At 37.9% G+C, this 18,043-nt stretch overlaps 1 pseudogene; it reads left to right on the top strand.

The window, feature by feature from the left end:
- Positions 1–14,433: 14,433 nt before the first annotated feature.
- Positions 14,434–15,311, top strand: LOC113200671 (large ribosomal subunit protein uL18 pseudogene; annotated as a pseudogene).
- Positions 15,312–18,043: the final 2,732 nt, after the last annotated feature.

Below are 18,043 nucleotides of genomic sequence, written 5' to 3'. Positions count from 1 at the left end.
ACTTATGCATATGAAGCCTTTATTTTAGCTTGTCAAAGATTTCATGAATCCTAATATGAAGTGCATTAAAAATTACTCTTGGCTTAATTTCATGCAAAACAACTGGAATACTGTTCTTTTCATATCTTCATTTGAAACATTTATTTAAAAATATTAAAAATAGTACAGGTTTAAGTAGAGATTCCCAGACATGACAAAAATAAGAACATCCTTTAGGTGGAAAATGATACAATTTAAAGTTCTTTTCAGTTATGCATCAACCAGTTGCTCAATCAGGTTTGAGCACAGAAAAATCTGCTGACATCTTAATTATGGATCACACAACTTGTCAGATTAATTCAGAAGCTATTTTCAGGTTAGCATGCTTAAAATTATTTAAAAATGTTCAAATGCCTTCAGGTAGGTCATGCATTCTTCATAGAGGCATAATACACACCTTTAACCGCTTGATTGGTTTAATAATGTATATATATTTTTTTAACCTGGACTCCTTAGGCGTTCGAGTTTGCCAGCTCTTCTAGAGAAACCTTATGAATTTGCAACTCCCACCATAAAAAATCAGAAAAAAGTCAACTAATCTACAAAATCATAAATTTTGTTGAATCTATAAAAGAGCCAAGGTTACAGAATAACCAGGTGGACTGAATTTCAAACAGTGATAAACCCTCTGAGGAGGGTCTTCATCTTTTTGAAGTAAAGGATAGAGAGGCAGGTAAAAAGTACACAGTTAAATTTTTAACAAATTCCAAAGGCCAACTATAGGCTAATGAGATACTTTAGAATCTGCTGGAAACCCAGAACAAGGAGAATTGGGTCATCATCAAGCTCTTTCTCATGAGTTCTCAATCCATTAAGATTGAGGACAGGATAAGAGATCAGAGAGACTCCTCCTTGGAGATGAAAACGGGTTCAAACTGTCACCCTGTTTTCTGATTCTGCTTTCAATTTAAAGAAAAAGCCATGTGCCCGGGGTGGGGGGGGGTGGGGGGGTGGGGGTGGGGGTGGGGGGGGTGTGGGTGGGGGGGGTGCGGGGGGGGAGGGACCTAGGTCTGAATCAGGAGTCTGTAATGATATAACGCAGAAGGGGGAAGAGGAGGGAAATTTCCATGCAAATCCCTCAAAGATACTAGGCAGAGTTTGGCAGGGAGACAAGGGGCCCTCCACTCCACAGGACTCACAGCCAGGAGCCAGCAAGCAACCCCAGACTACTGCAGAGGGAAGAGAAGGCTGTGGAGGCGACCTCGCTTTTGGAGTGCAGGTTGCAGGAGCTCCTGAGAGCTGAGAGCAGGGCAGAGAGTGGAGAGCCCTCAGCACCCCAGACCCCACACAAGCTCGAGATGACAGCGGCCCATGGCTGAAGGAGTTTGAAGTGGTGCCCTGAAGAGAACAAAACCAAACCCAAGGAACTAAAACTGCTGGCCAGATGGACTCAACTCCTGCGCTGATTGCCCCAGAGGACATGTGTTCATTTCAGCACATGAGCCACACTTACTCAGTCTTTGCTGTTTTTCTACAAATAGCATCCAGCAGTAAATCAGAAGTTCTCTCTCTCTCTCTCTCTCTCTCTCTCTCTCTCATATACACATATCATCATCATCACCATTATTATCATCATCATCATCATGAGAGAAAGCAACCTACAGAACCATCCTCAGAGCTGATCCAGACATTGGAGCTATTAGGGACATGTACCTCACTGTTTTCACTTCTTTGTCTTCTTATGCCACATTGTTTGCTTAATTTTCTCCTAGCTCTTCCTGAAACTTCTTTAGGCTATAAGACTTTGCTATAATTTTTTTTTTTCCAATTTCTGTTGCTTTTACTTAGGCATCTTGGAACTATTACTATTGCTGACATAAATATAATGATTAGAGCTTCATCATTTTAATACATTTGTTCTATAACTTGACCTCATTTTATTGTTAAAACTCAGGTTCTGTGAAGCTGAGAAGACACGAGAATTTTGTTTTTGATGAGGTGTTCGAACTCCCCCAGTGATTTCAAAGGATTCCTCATTCTTCATACACTCAGCAGCTCATTGTGTTAGAAGTTAACTATATCTTTATTCAAGTGCATGTGCTTTGGAGGAAATGGGTAGTATTTTAAGTGCTTACTGTTTTGGTGTTGTTACTTCCATTGATTTCTGTTTATTTTGTTGTTATTGTTATTCTTTAGTGGTTTCTTGTTGGAAATTATAATTTTGCAGATCCACTGGCTATTGATAAGTAGTGCACTTTGTGTTTCTGAGAACCAGGAAAACTCTTGTGCTGTTTTCTGTCCTGAACAGTGAAGGACAGTCTTGTTGCCTCATCCCCTTTCTTCCATTTTCAGTCAGCCCTCACCCACTTGTTTCTATTCATACGTTCAGGCTTGTGGGTTATGGTCCTGAGAAAATCATATGTAATGCACACCAAACAAATACATCATCAGGATTCTCAAGAGTGTAAACTTTCTGAGGCTAGAAACCATGTCTTTTATTCCATCATCTATCACCTGTGCTTATAATAGTGCTTTTCATCTAATTGGGTTCTCAATACATTTTTGTTGAATATTTTTTCATGTGGATGAGTGAATCTAGGCCTGTCAAATACTATGGTAATTGTTTAGATATGAAGTGTCCCCCCCCAAACCTCCTATGCTAAAGCAGGAAGTGAAATGATTGGATTCTAAGAGCTATAACCCTAATCAGTTCATGGTAGTTTGAGTGGGCCGTCTGGGTGGTGATTGTAGACTGGTGGGGTCTGGCTGGAGGAAGTGCATCACTGGGGGCCTCCTCTGGAAGGGTTCATCTTCTCTGTGGCCCCTTCCCCTTCTCTGCCATGTCCTCTTGCCATGTTGTTCCACTTCACCTTGGGTCCAGGACGTTGGAGTTGGCCAGCTGTGGACTAAATCTCTAAAACTGAGAGTGAAAATAAACTTTCCCTCACCTAAATTGTTCTTGTCATATATTTTGGTTACAGAGACAAATGCTCTAATCATTGTCTCACATATTCTTGCTTAACTCTCCCAATAATTTGTGAGTGGATATTATCATTTTTATATATAAACAGATTGGAGCTCAGACAGGTGAGGTTCCTTGCTCAACTCTGCTCAGGTCACACAGTACAAAGTCAACAAAAGACTCAAACCAGGTATTCTGACTCCCAGTCAATGATTATTTGCACTAGACTACACTATAATCGAAAGCTGTAAGTGATCCTCTAAAACAATAATACTAAAATAGCAACTAATCTATATCGAATATTTTCTGTACATCAGATAATTATGCTAATTAGCATACATGTTTCGGGTCCCTTCATTCTCCCCACCACTTTTTTTGGTAATAATATAAGCACTGCTCCAGAGTTACTGATGAGCTAAAATCACTTACAGCTTCCTTTCCTATGGCTTGCTCTCCACACCTGTCACTGGATATGGAGAATAGCGATGTTTGACCTTGGCTTTGTCCCCATCCCCGACTTGTGTTTATGACCTTTTGCACTCTGAATATATTTTCCTGAATAGCTGTCACAGGCCTGTTTCTCATTTAGCAATCTTCTCCATGTTCAATTCTTCACCATTTGAAATGGTAATGCTTAGTTGCTTCTTTATGGCTCTGCTACTTCTCTGAATTTGACAGGGTTTTCCAAGCTCACAAACTCTCATATGTAGGTTTTATGATTTTCGTCTACTTCAGTCTATATGAATTCCAGACACGGTTTTAGCATCTTTTGGCCAACCCTTTAGACTTTATTTCTCCATGGCAACACCTCTTTCAAGTCCCTGCATGACCAAAGGACACAACTGTGCAAGAGACAGGCAGATCTGGGCGCAGATCTGGGCTTCAATTCTGTTTGTACTTCTTCTAGTCTGTTGATCTTGAGCATACTTCTTTACCTCACATACTTTGGAAAACAGAGATAATTACTGTTCATTCCAGATGGTCATTATTAGGACAGAATGGACAAAGTTTGTACAGGGTTTAGAACAGTGTCTAATACATAGATAGTGTTCAGTAAATGGCAATTATTACTATTGTTTTTATTACTATGATTATTATTGCTTAGAAGGAGGTTTACTAGACTCAAATTGATATGTTTAATGTCTTAGCCCTATAGGCTAATTATTTGCTCAAACTAATCACAATCATCTATCTACACTTCAGTTCCCTGACAAATGGACCTCACTTTTCATTTGACATTGTTTTCAGTTGATGACTGCTTAACAAAGAACTTGGAGAGGAGAGTAGAAGGAAAAGTTATTTAATATCAGAATGGGTAGGGTTCTTTTCAATTTAAAATTACATAATTCCTGAAGGCTGCAATTGCTCAATATTTTTTATTGCCAATTCTTTTTTTTAAGTAATCATGGATGTTTTAAGGACTATTGTTTTTTCTTACAGAGAAAAATACCTATAAGATACTTTGAACACTTTGCAAACAGCGGATTTATGAATTCAATGCATGTTTAATATGTATACATGTAAAAGTGTTAATTATTTTGCAAATGTAGAGAAGAGTTAGAATGATGGCTGAAATGTAGTGTAGGTGTTCTGGATCTGGTGTATGGTTTCCTTGCTTCATTGGCAGTATTTTTTTCCTTAATTTTAAAAATATGCCTTTAAATGTTGTTTCAGGCTGGGCCATCTTTGGGTAAAACCCTAATTGCTGTCAAGGAAAACATAATTTTCCAGCCAATGTGCTATAACCACACAGTTCTACATTCATGTAAGTTGTGTACAAAACTGTAGTGTAATATTGAGAGAGGAAAGTTTTGGTCAAACTGGTGCCTCTGGATTTTGACTGTAGTTACATAAACATTGACATTTTGTGACTAATGGCCAGGAAAACAGCTACTCACACCAAAAAGTTCAGCTTCAGCATTGTTCACATATTGGCCTAGTAGAACAGCTTACTATAATTCTCTCAGTGGTGCAGATTATGAAGTTCTAGAGCCAACAGGGACAGAGGAGGGAGCAACTATATGCATGATCTTCTCTGCTTGCTCACTGTGCCTAACCTTCCTCAATTTCCTTAAATTAAACAGAGACTCAGCTTTCAGGCCACATTGATAGATAAACCTTAAAAGGTAATTATCTATGGAAAAGTTCCTACAGTGATTTTCATGTATCAGAGTACATGAAACTGATTGCAATTATTTACCAAAGGGAGGTTTTTAAAGGCGTTTGAATTGAGGGGGCTGATATAGGGTGGCATTTATCTTAGAGGTAAAAAGTAGTAGTGAAAGATCAAGGGAAGGGAAATGAGAGGCACTGAAGAAACCCAAACAATTTTATTATTCTATCTTGAATTGGTCTTTTATTTGATAAAGATATCCATCAGATTTAGTTCAAAAGTATTGGCTTTATAAAAAATGCAGAAATACATAAATTAATATATTTTCACATTTCTGTATATAACATATAGGAAGCTGCTATTTTAAGGATTGGTACTAAAAGTTAAAACAAAATTAAAAAAAAAGAAGTGATTTTTGATTTGCTAACAAATGGTTGACATGTGTTTATTTTTGTAAGTTCTATATCAGGGAGTATATAGTAGTGTCTGTAAAAATATCTAACCTAGCTCAGGAACTCTTTATGCATGTTTACCTCCCTCATATACTAAATGTGCACTTAGTAATTAAAATATTCTAATTATTCAATTTAATCCTCACAATAACTTTTTTAAAAATTTTTTTATTAGTTGCTCAAAACATTACAATGATCTTGACATATCATACATTTGATTCAAATGGGGTATGTAATCTTAATCTTATTTTTTCACGTGTACAGATTGCAGGATTACATTGGTTACATTTATACATAGGGCCACTAGTGTCTATTGTATTGTGCTGCCCTTCCTATCCCCCCTCCTCATAATAACTTATATGGTAGTTAGGATGGATGTTATTATCCTTATTTTTCAGGTAAGGAAACTGAGTATAGACAGGCTAAGTAATTTTGCTAAGTAATACTTAGCAAGTTTGTTAACTAGTTTGTCAAGACTAGGTGTGAGATTTATATCTACGTCTAGAGTCTTTAAGTCCAGTTTAATTTCTACTACATCACACAGATCACAGAGGAATGAAATGCATAAATATGCTTATGTTAGTTTAAACACAGAGATGCTTAGAGAGTAATAGAAAATTTTTCTTTCTTTCTTTATCAAATACTTGTTTATTGTATTGGTAACTTTCCATTACTGTAACAAATACTAGAGACAATCAACTTATAAATAGAAAAAAGATTTATTTTGTCTCACAATTTTGGATGTCTCAGTGCATGATTGGTTGGTTCTATTGGTCCATGATCATTTGGGCCTATAGTGAGGCAGCACATCATAGTGGGGATCAAGAACTACTCACTTCCCGGTCAGTAAGTAAAAGAAAAGAAAAAGAAAAAGGGCTGAACACCTACTATGCTTTTCAAGAACCCTACAACCTGAAGCCCTGACTCCTAAAAGCCCATCACCTCCCAATAACACCACACCGGGAGAAAGCCTTACCATATGGACTTTTGGAGGACACTAAAGATTCCAAAATGGTGCAGTTGCCTACCAGCTTTTGGTCACATTTAATTTACAGCCCGGGATTATGGTTATAATGAGAACTAAAGAGTTACATCAGTTATCTAAAAAGAATATGTGACTGGGTGTAATGGCACGTGGCTATATTCCCAGTGGCTTGGGAGGCTGAGGCAGGAGGATCACAAGCTCAAGGCCAGCCTTAGCATCTTAGTGAGGTCCCAAGCAACTTATTGAGACCCCATCTCAAAGTAAAAAAAAATAAAACAGGCTGGGATGTGGCTCAGTGGTTAAGCGCCCCTGGGTTCAGGGCCGCTTTTATTTTATTTTATAAATAAGTAAATAATGTCATCCATGCACACTCAAGAAGAATAAAAGTGTGGGCCTAAAATTCAGAAACAATTAGAGCTTAGTAACGATCACCTCCTTATTTGCCCATCCTCACATGGCTATTCTGTCTGTCCTGATTATTTGACTTTCTTCAGCTTATTTTTGCGACTTAATATACTGTGTGACTCTTTCCCTGTTCTGAGTGGAAGGGAGCTGACAGCTGGCTTTATAAATGGAAGCATTGGCTCCATCTATTTCTTCCCTTTGAGCATAGAAAAGAATCATAGGATTTAAGATTCTTCTGGTTTGACAATTCAAGAATTCCATTTGTTTGTCTTGTTCCCTGTTGAAACCTATCTTGTGATGAGATGCTTACTCCTACAGACCTTTTCAAATGTGAACTTCTTGTTTAGATTTCACATTCATTGAGTCAGTAATATCTCTAATATCTCTTACTGTCTTTTTAAATCTCCTTTTTTGTAGCTGTACCCTTAGGAAACATTTTAAAAAAATCTTTCAACATGTTAGACCTTGGCATGTTCCTGTCTAGCTGCACCCAGTCAAGCAGTACTCAGTTCTTCAACCATAGGTCACCAGGCTTAGTCTTAAGTCCCTTTCCTTCTTGTATCTGTTCTCTAGACACAATGCCCTAATCTTTAGAGCCCATCTCATGAATATAAAGTAGAATCATGAAATGAATAGGATATAGACAATTATTTCAACTTAAGAGATACAAAAACTTGAGCTTTCTGAAGGGGAAGCATAGGGCACATGAGGTTACAGCCTGAGGAAAGGTCAAACAAATGAAGAGGTCTATACATATAATTTTGCCCTTCTTTGGTTCTAGAAACTGAGGCAAAAGGAGATGATGTGGAAAGGGACATTAAAATAATAATAATAAAAGGGATACTAAAATAATAATACAGTCCCAATGAGGATTAGAGAAGTCCAGGTGGGAGTGAAGATGATTTACATTTTTATATCCTTTCAGGAATAAAAGCCTTCCAATACACCCATCCCGAAGAGCTGCGTGTCCTAAAATATCACTCGGTGATAAATTGTGGAAATGAAGCAAAGAGTGTGGCCACCAAATGGGGACCATCCAAAAGCCTTCAGTTTATTGCATCCACCCATATCCCAACATATTTTGCAGTTCATTTTGCAATTGAGGCCACAAAGAAGGCATTTTTCCAGTTCTCTTTGAAAGGCCTGATTTATGGGTCCCAGCATTAGCAGAACTGGGAAAGCTTCTTTGATAGATAACACTGTGGGGTGGGGTGTCATAAAAGATCTTGGGAACCTAGAGGCTTATGAATATGGATACTGGAACAATTTTGTTGAATATACGGGGCCAAATCTAGTGCTTGAATATCTAAAAGACCTTAGTTTATCCTGTCAAGCTCTTAGCCTCTACAAGTAATATCTGTTTGCTTTTAACATGAAGGAAATAAATCAAGCCATTGTTCAAAATTATAAGTGTGTGTACACTAGGCAGGCACAGTCCTGAGTTATGACTTTGAAGCTCTCTAACTGCAGCATTTACAAACTCAGTTCAGCTTGTGGAAAACCATGGACATATTTTGGTTTGGCTTAGGGCTGTCTTTTCATATTCCAGGTCACCGAGTGCAAAGAGGAAAAAAAATACTCTAAATATTTTTGAAGAACAGGTTTATTTTTCCCTTTTGCAAAATTATTTGATATTATCTAAAGGATATAATTTGTTCTAGACAAGACACTGATACCCCATCACTGGAATACGCTCTTCACACTGATTTCAACTCTGTGATTCCCAAGGAAGTGAAAGATGGTTGCAGAGGGTTTCCATTCCCAACAACTTTTCTAGCATTAGAGTGTGTCTTCTCTTTCCTACTCTGTTGAGAGTCTGGTTACTCTGTGTGTCTTCTGTCCATTTTCAGTCTTCCCTTTGTAAAATAACCCTCTAAGCTTCCCCCCATTAGTGGACAAGGGGGTGTTCAGTTAATTTCAGAGCTGGTTTGCTTTCATCTTGCCATGACTTACCTTTCTGTTTCCACACCTTTTGATGATGCATAATAATACTTGTTTTTCTTATTCCCTATAGATGTTGTTAGAATGAGAGGAAATAATGTATGTGACAGCAATTTCAATAGATACATTTGTAAAAATGGAAAATTAATACCATACATTTAGGGCTGCTAGGGCGGGAGTAAAGGCAGATTGGGTGGAGAGATCTCGAATTGGGTCATAGGAGGGTCATACTGTACTGAGATTGGGCCTCCTCTTTTGTCATCACACACACACACACACACACACACACACACACACACACACACAATTTCTATTCCACATCTGCAGCTGACATTCTAGAGGCTGGGTCTACCATGCTTTTCCCTCAAACCAATTTTGATTTCTTATCAATATTGTAAAATGGCAAGGGCCTCAGAAATGAGTACTTCTGAGGGGTTCAGATCAACTTCAAGCTTCTCCTCATCTAGAGATCCCTCAGAGAACAGGTTGGCCTGGGTCTGTTTTTCCCTCCACTTGTTCCCATCTTGGGAAGCCTGGCTGACTGGTCAACTGGCAAAGAAGAGGCCTTTTTTCACATTGCTAACCCAGGTCCTACTTTATAATGTGATTTGAAAGGGGTTTTGGGGAGCCGTGCCCCAGAATATCTTGTTCAGAAGCTTGCTTTGCTGCCCTTATGGTTACTATTTAGGACTAATATCTTTTTGTCAACATGGGCCTCTCCAAATTTTAGTTAAAAAATTAAGACATCTCCTTGGGAAGACTACGGTAACTTGTTTGGGACAATAAGTGGGCAGAGAGTAAAGAGACCCAGACAAACTACAAATAAAGCTGTGGATTCTTTAGACAAGATTTCTGTTGCTGTCATCATTCTGGAATCAGATTGATTTGGTCTTCTTATTTTCTTTCTACCAAAGTACTGTAAATATCTGCCTAACATGGACTCAAAGCTCTGGGTGTGGACTGGCCTATGGTGTGCTCTACAAATAGCATTTCATAAAGGAGACTATATCTGATTCATCATAAACTTTTTTTTTTTTTTTTTTTTTATTGGACGTTCATAACATTACATAGTTCTTAATACATCATATTACACGGTTGATTCACGTGGATTATGAACTCCCGCTTTTACCCCGTATACAAATTGCTGTATCACATCAGTTTCCCTTCCATTGATTGACATATTGCCTTTCTAGTTTCTGATGTATTCTGCTGTCTGTCCAATTCTCTACTATCCCCCCTCCCTTCCCCTCCCCTCCCCTCCCCTCCCCTTTTCTCTCTCTACCCCTTCTACTGTAAATCATTTCTTCCATTTGTATTATCTTGTCTTGCCCCTCCTTTCCTCTTATATGACATTTTGTATAACCCTGAGGATCGCCTTCATCATAAACTTTTAATGAACTTTCCTCTGCCTTCTGTTCTCATGAAGTTTGTACTGGATTATGTATTAGCTAATTCTGTAGCACCTGGTAACTCAGGCATTTGAATGATAAGGGAACAGAGTGAGCAAGGCCAAGTGACTGACCTCAGAATACACAAGCAATGAGTTTGGCTTCCTAATTCTGCATTGGGATCTCTGAATAACAGATTAGACTAATAAAGATGCATGCTCAACAGTAGTGAATACAGTTAACTTTGAAGTGGATTTTTTTTATTTTTTATTTTTAAATTTGTTTTAATTAACATGTTATACATGACAGTAGAATGCATTTATGCACTTTGATATATCATACATAGATGGGATATAATTTCTCATTTTCCTGAGTATACATGTTGCAGAATCATATTGGTCATGTATTCACATATATACATACAGTAATAATGTCTGTTTTATTCTACTATCTTTCCTATCCCCACATTTCCTCCCCTCCCCTCCCATCACTTCCCTCTACCTAATCTAAGGTAATGATGTCAAGCATTAAAATTCCTCCTTGGCCTTGCCTTCCAAGGCCTTCCCTCACTCTGTCTCTTTTGGCTCTGTCTTCCCGATGTATCTGTTGATACATACATCTGTATACATGTTGGTCAGCATATTTTACTCCAAGGCAGAACTGAAGTCATTCTCGTTAAACTTGGAATGATTCATATCCCTGACAGCTAATAAAATGAACGATAAAATTATCTCGACTATTGAATTCAACAAGCTGACATTTAGAAAGGGATAAAATATACTTTGTATTTATATTATGAAATGTGGCTCCAGGGTCAGAATGGAGGAAGATATGACTTACTAGCAGTTTATGTTATAAGTGCCTGGAGGCTTTCACAGACCACTAGTGAGATCACAAGAGAACCAAATGCAAGCTTAGACTCTCCATGGACGCAATGAGATTTGGGTCATGAAAAATCACAGCTAGTTGCACTTTGAGATGATCAGACAATGGGTTGTGCTTTAAATTGGGTCCTGTAGGATAGATACTGATAAACAGATGATATTCAGAAGAGGAGGCATGGGAGTAGGAAGGTGACCAAGCAACACAGCAACGGTGGAGGATTGAAAGGAATAGAAATGAGTCAGTAGAATAGACTCATTCTGTTTTGAGAGAGAATTAAGTTCAAAATGTTTAAATTAATTCAATGTAAGAAAACAAAAATATTACTTACAGACAGAACATAGAATTTGTAATATAGAATTTGTAAGAAAAATACTGAATGACCATCTGCTATGTTGGCCACATCGTATGGCACAGAGGAGGTATAAGTTAAATATTTATTAAATGCTACATACCTGCTAGGAATGCTAGTGGTTTTAAAGAGTGTTATGCAAGATGTTGATCGATGATACCTTTTGAAAAGAACATTCTATTGCCAAATTATCTGGCAAAACTGTGTAAATAAGACTCAAACAGATTCCTTTATTGACGGACCACACAGAGTGTTCAAGATCTATGTCTGCCCCTCCCCACTCCCTTGCCCTCTCTGCTTCCCCTCCCCTTCACCAGGAGATACAGACAGACAATAGAATTTGAGGGTAGGACAACTTCTGTCAGACCACTGAGTGGAACACTGTTCCTTAGAATACTTATTTGGAAAGCACTGACCTAAAATTTTTTTTTTATCTTTTCTTCCAATTCCTAATTCTCTTTTATATTTTCAAAGAGATAAATGCAAATTGCCTGTGTGCTTCTACTGAACTGTGTAGTTCTGGTTCCATTTTCCTAGATAATGTGGCCATTCTATAGAAGTGTATTTACTAGTATAAGGAATAAATTATCTCCTCTTTCTCAGCTCTATAATTTCTTTTTTTTTTTTTGGTATACTCTCATGCTTGAGGTCTAATTCACTTGTAGGAGTAAGTCATAGTACTCAGAACTTTCTTCAAATAATTTCATAATCGCAAATCATTATCCTTTAGGAACCTTTCCAAGCCTCCTTGTAATGAGGAAAATTCCCCCCGAAGACTGTTTATCAACATCTGTCTAAATGTATACAGATTATTTTCCTACTTTATTTGTGGTCAGAAGGAGTTGTCATTATCCTTAGATAAAAGGAGTAGAGACAAATTTTGTGTATTGCTCTACCCAAAGTAAAGGAATCAGAGGGTTTCTAGGCAAACACCATAAAAATCTCCTGCATTAACTAAATGAGAAAAGAGCACACAGTTCTTGAACAGTATTTTTCAAAGCTTAACCTCATGTTTTAACAACCCCAGATGACTCAGGTTTCTGGCTTTCTTGTTTGCTGGTTAGCTTTCAATAACTGAATTGAGAAAAACGAGAGGTGGAAAAATCCCCCAACAGGTCAACCAGTTCATTTACTTAAAGAGATTAGCATGTGAACCTCATAATGTAATCACTGCATATGTCAATGTACTTAAGGAGGGGTAGGGGACTCCATCTTCAAATCAGAGATTTTGAGTTCAATTCGGGCCCTAGGATGAATTTGAAGCCTATCAAGAGAGGTTCCCAGGGGCTGGGGCTGGGGCTCAGTGGTAGAGCGCTTGCCTAGCATGTGAGAGGCACTGGGTTCCAGTCTCAGCACCACATACAAATAAATAAATAATTTAAGAAATAAATAAAAAGAGCGAGGTTCCCATATCTTACTTCGGCTTTCTATTACTCAAAATATATGGAGTCACAAAGTGAGCAATTAAGCCATGACATATTCTGACAAAATTTGGAATGTGAAGCTAGCAAGGTGAATAGAGAAAAGAAGAGGCAACTGCAAGACTGGAAAATGCTAGTATCAGGGTCTTTATACCCCCATGTTGACCAGTGTTAGGATATGGGCTGCTTCTGGAAAGGAAAGAGCAACTGCAGCAAAGTGACTCTCTTCAGCTAAGGACAGTTTAAGGAAAGGGACTGAGGCAGCGGAGAGCCACCAGCTTTTGGCCTCTGAGGGAAGGAGCATATTAGCCTTGGAGCAGGGATCTGGGCAGTGCGACACAATGTCCATTACAGTCTACACTGGATTACCTTTATTCAAAATGTTCCAGAAACAGCTTCTCCGGGTTTCTGGTTGGTCTCTTCTCCTGGAAACTTTTTGTGTGTGTGTGTGCATGTGTGTGTGTGTGTGTGTGTGTGTGTGTGTGTGTGTGCTTGGGGATTTGAATCTAGGGCCTCATGCATGCCAGGCAAGCACATTATCACTGAGCCACATCCCCAGCTCTGGAAAAACATTCCTAATGGAGAGGTTCTAGAGACACTTTCTGGATATTGTGGTTGTTTCATGGAAATGTATTTTCCAGTGTTATCGTAAAAATGATTTCCTCTTTCCTGGTTGTATGACTTCACCTTTGGTAGAGTCTCAAGTTGGAGGTCTACTTCATGCCTAGGGGAGAGCCAGAACACTTGTGGAGGTCAGTGGGACCACTATAGCTCCTGCTGCTGCCTCTGGCTGCAGGGCCATTACCAATATATGTTGTTTCACTCTGAAATCTACCCATTCTGACTTCCTCCGTCTTAGCACATCTGGTGGCCCTGGTGCCTAACTTGGTAAAAGAGATAGAGTCTCATTTCTGACTGTGTGAGTTCCTGGTCACTATGTCCTTTTTAGATCATGGCTGATAGACTTGTTCATTTATTTTCATGATTGGGCTGAGAAGTATCAAGAGAGGCTCCAGTTGATTATCTCAGCTCCAAATGCATTTACCATGCTTATATGGTACTACAGAAGGGTTCTTCTGATGAACATGCTCAACTACTCTTGTTGGGAAGATAACCCCTTTATTTATCTGCTGTTTTCCTAGTGTGAAGGGCCTGAAGTTAGTGGGCAGCTTCTAGGGCTTAAATGAGAATTGTCCTATTTCCCATGGTGAATATGTTTCTTCTGTATGAACTGGTATATATACACCAACAGAATAGAATTGCAGAGATATAAAAATATAGATTATTCATGTGCATTAAAATGATGATAAGTGAATAATTTCTGCTTCTACACCTTAGTTCTCAGACCCACATATTCTAGCTTTCATTAGAGTTTTCTATTATGACAAGTTCTGTATTATGGCAACCTAGAATAGAAGTATTAAAATTGAATAATTGAAGGAAAGGCTAGTAATGATTGGTAATTAAGGCACTCAAGAAGTCAGAATAGCTTTTCTCCCTTTTAGCTGTGCTGGGCCAGCAGGTCTATATTGAGCCACAGACATGAGTCCCTATTCTGCAGAATGGAGTTTGTTGAAGTTGTCAAGAATAAGGCCTCCTGAAAGAGATATCAAGTGAAATTTAGAAGAAGATGAGAGGAAAAAACTTATTACTATACTACAGACACTTGGTGATCCAGGGAAAAATAAGTACATGCTCAAAAACAGGATGACTGTTCTTGTAACTAACAGAAATATCATTTGTCAGATTACTTATGACCATATAGGAGGGGATATGATAGCCTGCACAGCATATGCACGTGAACTACCAAAATGTAGTGTGAAAGTTGGCCTAACAGATTATGCTGTAGGATATTGTTTTGGCCTGTTGCTGGCCCGCAGGCTTCTTAATAGGTTTGGCATGGACAAGATCTATGAAGGTCATGTGGAGGTGACTGGAGACAATACAATGTGGAAAGCAATGATGGTCAACCTGGTGCCTTCACCTGCTATTTGGATTCAGGCCTTCCCAGAACTACAACTGGCAATAAAGTTTTTGGGGCCCTAAGGGGCTAGTCTCTCCCTCACAGTACCAAACAATTCCCTGGGTATGATTCTGAAAACGAGGAGTTCAGTGCAGAAGTACATCAGAAACACGTCAGGTCAGAATGTTGCAGATGACATGCATTATCTAATGGAAGAAGGTGAAGATGTTTACAAGAAACAATTCTCTCAGTACATAAAAAACAAAGTTACTCCAGACACAATGAAGGAGATTTACAAGAAAGCTCCTTCTACTATATGAGAGAATCCAGTCTATGAGAAGAAACCCAAGAGAAGTTAATAAGAAGAAGTGGAAACATTCCCAAATGTCCTTTCCATAGAAGAAAGATCAGGTGGCCCAAAAGAAGGTGAGCTTCCTCAGAGGTCAGGAATGGGCTGCTGTGAGCTAAACCAAACAGGTTTTTCTGTGAAGATTTTTCAGATAAAGACAATAAATAAACTTATTGAGCAAGATAAAAAAGAAAGAAAAAAGAAAAAAAAGTCAGATAAAGCAATAGAGTACTTAAAGTTTTCATTCATTAAAAAGTTAAGGGTAAGGATGAAAATGGTGCTCAAGAATGCTACTGCCACTGCTACCAAATAAGAATTTAGGTTAAACTTCATTCTCATGTGGATTACTTTGGCTGCAAGAATTCCAAATCCAGTTGAGTATAAAACTAAGTCATGAATTTTCTTAAACCAAAATACACTTTCTTGGCCCAGTCTTTTATGAAAACAGATACTTGGTCAGCATAGTTAGACATGGCCCAGTAGTGGAGAGAGGAAGAGTAGAGCAGGTACAAATTGGCCCATGCTGTGGGTTCTGGTTGGCTCTAAGTCCAGCTGTCAGCTCTTCATAGTCAATGATAGTTGCTCAGGGTATAAGTAGAAATCCCCAAAGAGAGATTTCTTGTATTTCTAAATATTCAGAGATATAATAGTGGTACATTATGATAGAAAATGACAATAGAAATAGCTAACATTTATTGAGCATTTACTCTGTGCCAGGCAGTGTTTCATGCATTTACATGTATTAATTTATTTAATATTGGCAACAACTATGAATAAGGTACTAGAATAATCTTATTTTGCAGATTAAAAAACATAAGAAAACTAAGGCCTATAATAGAAGGAAAAGTAGGCCCAAATCTTCATCATGTCAGATTAGGCCCTGACTTCCTAAACAAGACTTTTAAAGTGCAAGAAATAAAATCAAGAATCAATAAATAGGATGGATTAAAACTAAAAAGCTTCGTCTAAGCAGAAGAAATAATCAGTGATGTGAAAAAAAGATCCTGAATAGTGGAAGAATATCTTTACCACATGCACATCAGATAGAGCACTAATCTCTAGGTTATATAAAGAACTCAAAAAATTTAACTCCAAAAAAAAAACCCACAAACAAACAAATAACCCAATCAATAAATGGCTAAGGAACTGAATAGACACTTCTCAGAAGAAGATATATAAGTGATCAACAAATATTTGAAAAAGTGTTCAACACCTTTAGTAATTAGAGAATTGCAAATCAAACTACTCTAAGATTTAATCTTACTCCATTCAGAATGGCAGTTATCAAGAATACAAGCAATAATAAGTGTTGGCGAGGATATGGAGAAAAAGGTACACTCATACATTGCTAGACGCACCGCAAATTGGTACAACCAATCTAGAAAGCAGTATGGAGATTCTTTAGAAAACTTGGGATGGAACCACTATTTTATCAAGTTATCCCACTCTTCAGTTTTTACCCAAAGGACTTAAAATCAGTTATACTATAGTGATGCAGCCACATCAATGTCTATAGTAGCTCAATTCATAATAGCTTTAAACTATAGAAGCAACCTAGATGCCCTTCAATAGATGAATGGACAAAGAAACAGTGGTATATATACACAATGGAATATTACTCAGCATTAAAAGAGAATAAAATTATGGCATTTGCAGATAAATGGATGGAGTTGCAGAATATCACGTTAAACTAAGTAAGCTAATCCCCCAAAACTAAAAGCTGAATGTTTTCTTTTATTACTGGATGCTGATCCATAATGAAGGAGGTGGGGGGCATTGGAAGAATGGAGGAACTTTGGATTGGGCAAAGGGGAGGGTGGGAAAGGGAGAGGGCAGGAAAGATGGTGGAATGAGACTGGCATCATTACTCTAGGTACATGTATAATTGCACAAGAGGTACAACTCTACACTGTGTACAACCAGAGAATTGAAATGTTGTGCTTCAGTTGTGTACAATGAATTGAACATGCATTCTGCTGTCATGTATAATACAGTAAAACAAATTAAAAAAAAAGAAAACTAAGGCCCAGTAAAATTTATTAGCATGCCCTAATTGACACAGTTCTAAGTAGTAAAACTTGGGTAAAAACTACCTCCCAAAGCTTTATTCTCAAATTCTTTCCTAAGAAGCTAAATTGCTTTTATGGGTAGTAGTAGAGTACTGTGTTTAAACGCGCTATGGTTTTTCAGAGTGAAGTACTCCAGGAAAAGCCTTACCAAGATGGTGAAAGGGTTAGAAAAAAAAGATTTATGACTTATTATTTCATGTGTTTTCATTCTGAAAAACTAGGATATAGAAAATAAAATCATAGTACTGACAAGACAGACAGAAAAATTTTGACTGAGGTGGGAACTGCATTAAGTGAAGCTTCATAAAATTGGAAAGTGTGCCACTGGGAGATGGGTAAAAATATATGAGATCTTTGTACATATCCCTTTAAAAAGTTGGATTAAAAATCTAAGGAATTAGATTTTATTAGGCCCATACAAACAAATTTCTTAAGAATATTACATGCCCCTTGAAGGGTCAGTTTGCCTCTAAGTCCTCAATTGTAAAATGAGGAGGTTGAATTAGACTATTTCTGAACTATGTTCCAACTCAAAAACTGTAACTCTAGCACTGTGTGATGATAAAAATAAGAGATGTGGAGATAGAAAACCTTGGTCTCACTGCTTACTACTTGAATGACCATCATAGAGTTGGTTCCCTGAGAAACAGACTCTAAGAGATTTGTGTGCAGGTGGTTTATTGGGGAACAACATAAGAAGAGAGTTTGAGAAGTAGGCTGAGTAGAGTGGGCATTTGAACTATGATGTAATTGTAATAAATGTTTCATCCATTTTTTTTTTA

Source organism: Urocitellus parryii, chromosome 5 (assembly GCF_045843805.1).
Source record: "Urocitellus parryii isolate mUroPar1 chromosome 5, mUroPar1.hap1, whole genome shotgun sequence".
NCBI classification, from domain to species: Eukaryota; Metazoa; Chordata; class Mammalia; order Rodentia; family Sciuridae; genus Urocitellus; species Urocitellus parryii.
Note: the sequence above shows the minus strand (reverse complement) of the source record. Positions and strands in the feature narration are given on the sequence as shown.